This window comes from Gastrolobium bilobum, unplaced genomic scaffold, assembly GCF_033153095.1.
Source record: "Gastrolobium bilobum isolate Gb01-03AN ecotype WA unplaced genomic scaffold, APGP_CSIRO_Gbil_v1 utg909, whole genome shotgun sequence".
Taxonomy (NCBI): Eukaryota; Viridiplantae; Streptophyta; class Magnoliopsida; order Fabales; family Fabaceae; genus Gastrolobium; species Gastrolobium bilobum.
Window position 1 is genome coordinate 62,433 of NW_026895707.1, and position 10,569 is coordinate 73,001.

The 10,569-nt window shown below is 33.3% G+C and overlaps 1 pseudogene; it reads right to left on the reverse strand.

Moving 5' to 3' along the window:
• Nucleotides 1-716: 716 nt before the first annotated feature.
• LOC133293482 (transcription repressor KAN1-like) lies at nucleotides 717-6,569 on the reverse strand (annotated as a pseudogene).
• Between the last annotated feature and the right edge of the window lie 4,000 nt (nucleotides 6,570-10,569).

Below are 10,569 nucleotides of genomic sequence, written 5' to 3' on the forward strand. Positions count from 1 at the left end.
AAAATAAAATATTTCCATTGATCATAATTTTAAAAATAAAAACCAATGATTAAGTATGGGTTTAGAGAATTCTAACATTTATCATGATGGGGCTAGAGATTTTTTACTGTTTACCACTTGAACCAACCCCTTTAGTAAATTCTAACATCTTTTTGTGTTTACCTAATTCAGCTAGAATGCTTACGGTTTAACCCAATCCAATAAACACACGAATCAAGATCAAGGAAGATTCCATGAAATATGCATGAATAGATTATTTTAATGCCTAATTTGGAATATTGCGATTGATGAAAATATACGCATTTAGTGCTCTTACTTGTATGCATAAACCTTCGGTTTTTCTTATTGAAGATATTATCCTGTCAAGAGTTTGAATATTACTTAAATATACTTTCTTTCTTTCTCTCTCTCTTTTTGTCCATTATGGAGGAGGAATAACATCATCATCGTGGGATATTAATGATAGTGTATCAAATTTGATGGAAAAATTATTATTTTAACATCTGCAATTAAAAGGAGGGGAACTTGAAAAAAAAAAAAGAGAGAGAAAAGGGGAAAAATGAGAACTAGTTAATGAAAAATAGAAGTTTTCTTATTTTCTATTTCTTCCCCTAGTTTCGAATACCCCCCCCCCCCCCCCCCCCTTCTTTTCCTCTTCCTTGTTCTACATTTGCAGTTGCATCTCAGCTTCCTTAACAAAGCCTGGTAGCAACACCTGTCATCTTGATCACTTCATCCTCACCAATATATAAAAATATAATATAATATAAATAAAATTGTTCATGAACTCAAAACCGGGCTTTTTCTTCTTCTGGGCATCAATTATATATATCTAAATACCACCTCTACATTTCATGAAAGATGATAAAGTTGCAACCATGGGTTATAAATAGAATGCAAAATAAAAAGACAGTAAAGGAACCAATCAAAATTAGGCTTGTTCTTTGCCATTCCAATCTGGTCTGCCTAATGTGAACTCCAAGCTTGGGTTCTTGCACTCTAAATTAGAACCTGGCAAACTGTTCTTGAGTTGGGTTGAACACTCCTGTAGGGTTATTTGTTATTATTTTGTTAACTTTATATACAAGAAAACAATCACTTGTAGTAAATAGAAATAACATAATGACTTGACAAACAAATATTAGTTATCCATGAGTACCCGAATTTGATGTCCTCCTGATATTGTTTGTGAGTTGAGGACAGGTGGTCTGAGACCATTTATGTCGTTAGAAGTAGTTCGTTGCCATGGCTCTCCACAACTGATTAATCCCATTAAGTTCAGAAAGCCACAAAAAGAACAGCAAAATTGCATTAGTTCCGTCACTTTCTATGATCAAACTTGTAACCATGTACACCATATGTGCCAAATTATTTATAAGATCATTACCATTCATATCTTACTTTCAGATATAACAAAATGATATGTCCCCAGGAGATGCTGCCTGGCTTAGCAGCTACTCTAATAAGCTATTGATTTCGTATACCAAGTTTTTTAAATGTACTAATCCAAGCCAGTATTATTACATTATTATTTAAGTTTTGAAAGATACAATTAATTTATGATTTGTTGATTGTGATTATTTGTCCTTTAAGGTGTTCTTGTAACTTTTATAAAAAATTGAATCATGACGTGACATTACTAACTCCTCAGACTCGCTTCCACATTATTTGAACAAAGGAGGCTGTGCTTTCTGGTTTTTCCAGCCTTTCAAAAGTGCAACTCTGAGGTCATGGCATTCGGTGTGACACCGTGGCATGGCTGTTGAACACAATTTATTTACTTTAAAAGGAAATCTCGCATTTATGTTGACTCAAATATGCAATAAACTATGTAAAAAAAGGCACTGGTAGGCTACAGGTAAGGCAAATTTAGAGACATATAGTCAATTATATGCTACAACTCTTGAACTGTGTAGACGGCTTTTCTTATTTATTGTGAGCTGTTATGTGATCAAAGGCACAGAATAAAGGCACGTCATACGTTGCACTTGCTGTTCATACTAAATACTTGAGAAGTTAAAACTACACATACTTCGTTTACAAAAAAAAAAAAAAAAACTACACATACTTCTAACCAAAGATTTATGATCTAACTATATAATCTTAAGTAAATTGAATTTTGAAGCCTATGTTTCAAAGCTTATTTAACATGCAAGAGAGTCAACCGAGCGCCTAGAGGGTCAAATCTATATTGAGTTATATATGGGAAAATATTTGTTCCTTTAAATAAAATAAATGTGTTTTATGGTGAGATAGAGTTATCACAGAAGGAAAAATCATTCTAGAAAAGAGAGAAAGGTTATTGATCAAAAAAAACTTAATTTAAATATTAAGTAATTTTCCCTAAAATAACACCATATTTTATCCTTTAAAAGAATAAATAATCTTTCATTCATGTATATATATATATATACATGTGTGTATGTGTGTGTATTATATATAATATCCAGGATTTAAGTTTATCCTTTAAAAAAACAAAAATCCCTAAAGAATTTCATCTAGTTAATTAAATATTTTGAGAATTTTGCAGTGCGCTAAGTAAATTGTTTAAGAAATAAAAAAATAAGTATTAACTATAAAATAAAGCATTTAATACAAATAAAAATTTGATTTTTTTTTTTAAATCTAATTCTTACTCTCTTTTTTCTTAACCAGTCGATACTCATATTATGATTCGTGCAATATCTTCCACGAAAATCTATGGTGCTTTTTCACGGACGACATATCTTCAAGAATAAAAAGCAATCGTCTCATAAACCTATCTTACTGATAACGAGTTGAACATGTCTCTTCACGGAAAATCTATTTTCCATTTTCCTTCCTCATTCTCCTTTCTTGAACCCCTAATGAGGATCTCTTAGGCACTATAGTGGGGCCTCCTCTAGCCCTACTAGGTCTAGTAATTAAAAATAAATAAATGGAAAGAAACAACATTTTGAGCTAAAACACCAGAAGCAGAATATGCCCATTGCCTCCAATACTATATGTTATATTTTAATTATACGTTGTTAAAAAGAATATTTGAAGGAAATGGCACTCGATAAGAAGGAATTAATTGATTATTTGGGTTTTGTTCGGTCTACAGGTAAAGGGAATGTTATGGATTTCACATCAAGGTCCACATTCTAGAAGATTTGGCCGGCAAACAGTTAAAAGGAAAATTAAGCAAACGAGTTCTTACTTATATTAAACCCCAAAAGTTAGCTCAAAGGTGGGTTAGAAGCGTGGATATTACACAGGTCCAATTTTACCTTGCTTCTATTTTGATTCCACTTTAAAGTGAGGGGCGGTGAGGGTCGAACTTGTGACCTTATAATCACTCAAGCTCTGATACTATGTGAAGAACATTGGGATACACCACCCCAAAAGCTAGCTCAAAGGGTGGGAGTACCCAAGGCCTTATAAAGACCACATTAGTTACTCATATAACCAACGTGAAACTATATATCTCAACATTAACCAAATGCCACTGAATGAAGAACTGAACCTCTTATGTTCCTAAGATGCACAGAAATTCACTCCTGCTAGGTAACATGCACATCTATATATAAAGTGTAAAGCCAACAGGGTACACACTTTTGAATCCTATCTCTCTTAACTATTATTGTGCATACATCTCATACCGTTTGGTTATGTCTCATTAATATAGTAGACAGTAATCTACTATTGTCTAAGATGTCTTCCCCATGAACCATGCTTACATGAGAAAAGGCATTTAGATCCTATAAAAATATACCAATATGTGATTGGACATCTCTAACCTTTTAATATTGGACAAAGACTTAGAACCATATATATCTCTCTCTACATACACACACATATATATATATATAACAATTAGGTATGATCAAAGAAGCATTAGCTACCAAGTAATAGAACTTATTAGTGATATATAAATACATATTTTGATAAAATTCTAAAGCAGAAAAGAAAAAGGTGCACGGAGCTGCGGGTGCTTTGCTTTTATCCTAATTAACGTTTGATTATGTGTTGTAGCTTTCCTTTACTATATACCCATCAAAGCTACATGTACATGTCAGGCGAAGAAATTCGCTGAGGTACAAAAGATACATAAAAGAAAGAAAACAACCAAACACAAGCAAAGCAAAAGCTGACACAAGAACCCTTTTTATTCATAAAAAAGAATGTGGCGGACGTGGGTTTGCATTCATATCTAAGAGATACCATGCAAAGGCTAAAAGCAAATAAAGCACAATCATAAACATGTACGTCTACATAGGTTGCAGGCACATAATAAAACATAAATTAATCAACGGTCTCTACTAATAGAAAGAGGAATTTGTAAAAGTACCTCGAAGAGTTACTCCATAGAGTGGTGGTGGCGGAAGAGTAATCCATATCTAGTTGCACTGGCCGATCTCTGTTGTCTGAGAATTGATGCACACCACCGCGGTCGACGCTGCTACCCATCGGAGACAAGTCATCCTCTCCAGATCCATCTGAATGGCCTGCAAATAATAATGAAAGGCTTTTAATCTCTTATATATATGCATAGCATACATACATACATATATGCATGCATGTATATGTTCATAGTTTATATACTTTATTTTCGAATAATGTGGAGTCTTGTTCAATATCTGATATCTCTGTGAAAAGCCTTTTTAAAGGTTTTGTGGTTTGTGTAAAGGCAAGAGGTGAGAAAGGAAAGAGTAGATGCGGTAAGATTAAATGTAATAGTAAAAAAAAGTAAAAATGTTGAGTCTGAAAAGAACAAGGTAATTGACATTTTTTTCCTTTATTAAATTATATAAAAAAAATATTAATTTGTGTGTGGTTAAGAAAAACTTAAGGCTCTAAAAAAGGGGGGGAAATGGTTGAAGATTAAGCAATACGAATTACCTGAAGAAGCTGCAGGCTTGTCAGTGGTCTTAACAGTTCGATACATCTGGGAACAAGTGATCATATACAAAACAAGTCATCATTTTCTAAAGGCTTGGAAGAAAATCATTAGTGTGCGTGTGTGTGTGCATATAAAACCAATTTTTTTATTATAAAAAAAAAAAATTAAAGAATATATAAAACCGATTCCCATTTAGATCCCTTTCTTCCTTCTCTCTCTGTCTCTATTTCTCTGTCTATGTTGGCTTCTGGGATTGTTTGGGTTACCTCATTAATCACGAGGTTGATGTTTGATCAGGTTGTAATTGAGAGGTGTATTATTGGAAAATGATGATCTTTGTCTGTTCTCACTCTCTCTCTCTTACATAGGTGAATGTGTTTCTGTCTGGTCGTCTCAGACGTTAAAGACTCATACTTAGCTGACTAGAGACTTTAAATTCATTCACTCCCACATTCACTGCTTTCTTCATCGGTTACCGTGCCGGTAGGATAGACCAACACCGCCCCACATGACCATGAGAGAGAGAGAGAGAGAGAAATAAAGAAAGAGAAGGGACATTCAATTCAGAACTATACCTGCAAATGGCTTTTGACATGAGCTAATGTAAGATCCTTCACATCCATGAGCTCAAGAACTGACTTTGGAGTAGCTCCTAAAATTCACCATCTAAACACATTAGCTATTATCCTAAATGAGATTTAACAAACAAGAAAAACACACTCTCATTCATTAATTAAAATAAAGAAGCTATTAGAAAAGTGGTTGAAAGAAATTGTGGAAAAAAAAAAGGGGGAAATTAAAAATCTTTACTTTCATGGCCACCGAGAAGCTCAACAGCATGAACAAATCGAGCATGGAGGGTACTTGTCCACCGCATTCTGGGTGCTCTGATGCTCCTCTTTGTTGGAAGCTTAGGCAAAAACCTAGATCTTATTAAACCAGAAGAAGCCTCTGAAGGACCAACCCCATACTGTGATGAGTGGTGGTGCAATGGATGAGATTTGAAAGCATCGCCGGAGAATCCATTAAACCTTGGTGGAGTCACTGTCCTACACGCCGCCGTGGACCCGTTAGCCCCTGAGTTCAAGAGGGTTATGGGATCCACACCCGCCGCAACTGCTGCTGCAAAGTAGGGTGAAGGTGAAGAGGAAGGATTTGAGCAGAGAGAGGAAGAGAAAGAGGACAAAGAAGGATAAGAAGGCACGTGATGATGATATAAGCGCATCTTGTTGTGATGATGATCCTTGTCTCTCCTCGAATGGTCCATGGGCAAGAAATTACTGAACGAACGGTTGTGATACACTGGAATCCCCTTGATTGGTCTCAAGCCGTCCGATGATGATACATCAAGCAATGAAACTCCGTAGTTTATGTGATTCAAGGGAGTGGTACTTGTAGGAGTATTACTATTAGTACTGTTGTTGGAGTGGTGTTGAACAAGATGATGAAAATGGGTTTGGGTTTGGGTTTGATAATAATAAGGGTTGTGTGGTGGTGTTGTCTCCTGAGGAGGTGTGAAACTCCTTCCAAGAGAGAGCTCAGTGTGTGTGTGAGAGACAGTACTAGAATCTTGGGATTCATAATTGGTGCTGTTAATATTGTAAATCAAGGAAGAGGAGGAATTGCTTGGGGGGCTTATGTGAAGAGAAAGATCAGGAGCACTAGTAGTTGAAGTGGCTTCAATGAAGATCCCCTCCAAGGTCATCTTCTTACTTTTGGGGATGCCTTGATTGTTACAAAATATATATATATATATATATATATATATGTACGAGATAGCTTCTTTTTTGTTTCCCTTTAATTTATTAAAATCAGATTTTGATACCAAGGAGCTAGAGACAAAGCAATTAAAGTGAAATATTCACTACTAGCTAAAGGGGATTGTGTGTAATCAATACTTTTGTTTTGTTCAGCTCCTTCAAGATTAACACTCGGATTTTTTTTTTCTCCCTTTCTTTCTTTCTATCTAACCCCCGGAAGAGAATCTGGAAAGCTAGCTCAAGCTATAAACAAAGGCCAACCTTGTAACTCTTGAAAACTTAAAGAGAAGAAGCTCAAAGTGATGGAGAGGGGGCAGTGAAGAAAGCTAGGAAACAAAAGAATTGACACGGAGTAGTGTTAGCAATCCTTCCTTAATTAACAAACAAAAAACAGACATGCGCAAGAGATCATGAATATGTGATAAGAGATAAGAGAGAGAGAGAGAGAGAGAGAGAGAGAGAGAGAGAGAGAGAGAGAGAGAGGTAGAAGGAATTAAATTTGAAGATGAAAAAGAAATCCAGAGAGGTATGGAATGGAAAGGAAAACAGGTGGATTTGGTTTTTGTTTTCCTCGAGAGTATATCTTGGAAAATGACACTAGAAGAAGAAGAAGATACAATACAGCACATAGGGTCTTTTCTCTCTCTCTCTCTCTTTCTCTGGTCAAAACCCACAAAAATGTACCCAAAAAATAGGGTCACTTTGGATTTCCCTTCCGCGCAGTCGACGGGTTAAAAAATATTAGACAGAGAAAGACACTCTCATGTGTGATTCCTTTTCCCCCACTCTCTTCGCTACCCACCATCTCTCTCTTTCTTCACTGTTTAATTATATAAAACTTTCTCTCAATTAAATAATTCAATGGTGTCTCATTTTCTTCCTTAAATAGGAATGCTTAGCTATACGACAATACTCTTTTGTTCTTACAATTTTTATATTATCAGGGCATATATCCGATTTTATAATGATCCACGTACTTAAATAAAAAAATAAAAAAACCACACAAAAACCGATTGACTTGTGAGTGAGAAAGACCCACGCAAAGGGGTTTTTGTTTGCTTCTTCATCTGTGTCCATCTATGCATACCTAATGCTGATTTCTTTATAACCCCACATTAAAAATTATATTAGATTATTCAAATTAATCATTAAGTTTTGTTAACTGTCTAATTAGACTCACGATAACAAACAAATATTATTACATAAAAATACAATAATTTAATTTTTGTAAGTATTTATAGTGCATAATAAATATTATATTTATTCCTAAACACAAATTCCTCAATTATTTCACAATAAAATACTCCATTTAAAATATATGTCGTTTTGAAGAATATTGGTTAGTGGAACTACAAATTATGATTTTGTTAATGATAATGCATATCAAGGAATAAAATTAGCTCTATATATAAAAAAAGGAATAAAATTAGCATTTATTACTCTTCAGTACTAATCACATAAAGAAAAATAAAATAAAAGTTATATAAATTTAAAGGAAAAAATATTTCTGAAGTTACTGCAGACTCTCAAAACGATGTCGTTTTGAGATTGAAAGATTAGAAAATTATAATTATAAAGTCTATAATAACTTTGAAATAAATTAAAATTACAAAAACACCATGATTTCCGCCCCAAAACGACGTCGTATTGGGCTTACTGCAGATAACTTATCTGCAGTAACCGCAGAAAAAGCGAACCCAAATTTAAAATAGTAAATTCTTTTACTTTTCGTTTGATAATTTCTACTTTTAATTTCTTCACATCTATGTCATTACGTATGTAAACAAAATCTTAGTACTATTCTAAAGTATAAACCCATTCCAAATATATTCCGGCGTTGTCTTTCAGAAAAATTAAATTAATAATAACTAAGTCTGGGCTTTGGCACTACAAAATTATGCCCATTTTCTTTTGAAATAATTGAAAAATCTTTAGCATTGACTACAGTTGAAGGTGTGTTAGGGTTTCCAAAACCCTAGGCTAAATCGAAGATAATGGTAATTTAATATAAACAATATAAGGTCCTTAATTAATTAACTCTTATGGGGAACTAACCCCTTTCTTTAATTCTGACACCGTATGTGACAAACAATGCTCTATAGGTAGCTCATGGAGTCTGGACTTTTTAATCAAGCAGTTAATTAATGAAGGTTTACAGTTAGTATATATAGCAGTGCCACCAACTCCAATGTTACCGAAGGGAATCACTAATTCAGAGGCACTGTTTGCGGGATTCATTAAATGCAGAAATTGGATACAGTAAATGCCATTTTCTGGTACTTAAAAAGTTAAAAAAAACTTCCCCTCTAACATTTCCAACCATTCTCTTGTCTTTCTCTCTGCCATCTTTTTGACGCGATGTGCTGAGCAATGGTCTTTATCCGACATGTACAGGAAAGTAGTTAAATATTTCATTCATATTGTTCATCGTATAATGGCAAATATTAAATAGTAAGCAGTTTTATAGTGCATGATCTTATATAAGACCTTGAATCACACTTTTGTCTTCTCCACGCACAGGAATTTTCAGGAAGATTATATAATAATGAAGTTTCATAATACATAATTGACTCCCTTCTTAAAAATTTTCCGTAGACGAGTTAGAACAATGCACATTCAATTACAAGTAGCTACGCAACTTACCAGATTTTATATAATGATATAGCTTTAGATAAATTAACTCTCAATAATTAAGTATATATGAGAACAAAATCTCCCCACTTATCATATTTTTATTTAAAATTATGTTTAAGATTGACGTAGCCATAAGATCGTGACTAATATTTTAGAGGTAGCAACATTAACATATCACATATGCATAACCCCATTCGAAAATAATAATAACATTTTTGCACAACTCTACCCTGAGATTCAATTACTCACGCCGTTTTAAAAAATTAATTAAGGTCATATACAAAGATTAAAACAGTTAATAAATACTTTTAATTTTGATAAAATATATATTCATTTGATTATATGATAATCTAACTCCATTCAAACTCTCTACTTACTAAAAGTACTAAAATAATAAATTTGAAAAAATGTAAATATTTTCAAAGTTTTTTAAATTAGAAAATTTAAAAAATTACTAAAATAAAAATTATTTTAAAACAAGAGCGTATGTATCTACTTCGTTTATTAAGAGTTAACATCATAATCATTTAGTTATAATATTAACATCAAATTAAAGTGAAAATAAAGTAACATAAAATATATTTGGATATTTTCTAAATTGGCTAACTCTATCTTTTGAATCAAATATTGGGTTCTAATCATCATTTTGTCATCAACAAGTATGATGTCGTAATATGATTCATAAATCTAGTATCTTATCTACAGTAGTTAAAATTGAAACACTCAACTGAAAAGGTCAATGGTTGAAATTTCAATAGGAGTGGCCGGTGAAATTAAATTTATTAGAAGGGGATATGTCACCTTTCCTTGGTACAGTGCAGTCATACTCTTAACATCAATATAGAAAAAACTTAAATAGATAGTTTCTTCAAATTTCCATACTGTTAGAATATTTCCTAGTGTCAAAGCAGTTTTTAAATTTAGCAGAAAAATTGATTTTTAATTTAAGAGTCAAACTGCCCTAGCATCTGTGAACATCTCTATGATGTTGGCACTCATAATAGCCACCACTCAGAAATGGTTTAGAGGGGTCCATTCGAATTTGTATATATGACCATTAGATCTAATTGTCAGAAATATGAGCATACAAGTCGGCAACTAGGTCCTTGGAGTCAATAAATCAATTACGGTGCAATTGCTCAAGACTCAAGAGGTTTGGCCAATGGAAACATATACAAATTCCAAGCAGACGGTAAATGTAAAGCAGCCGACACATTTAATGTATAAGATTCAAAACTGAGCAATTTTCTCATTTTATTTTTATTTTTGGCTATGTTCCTATCATTTTTTTCCCCAAACAATACATATGTT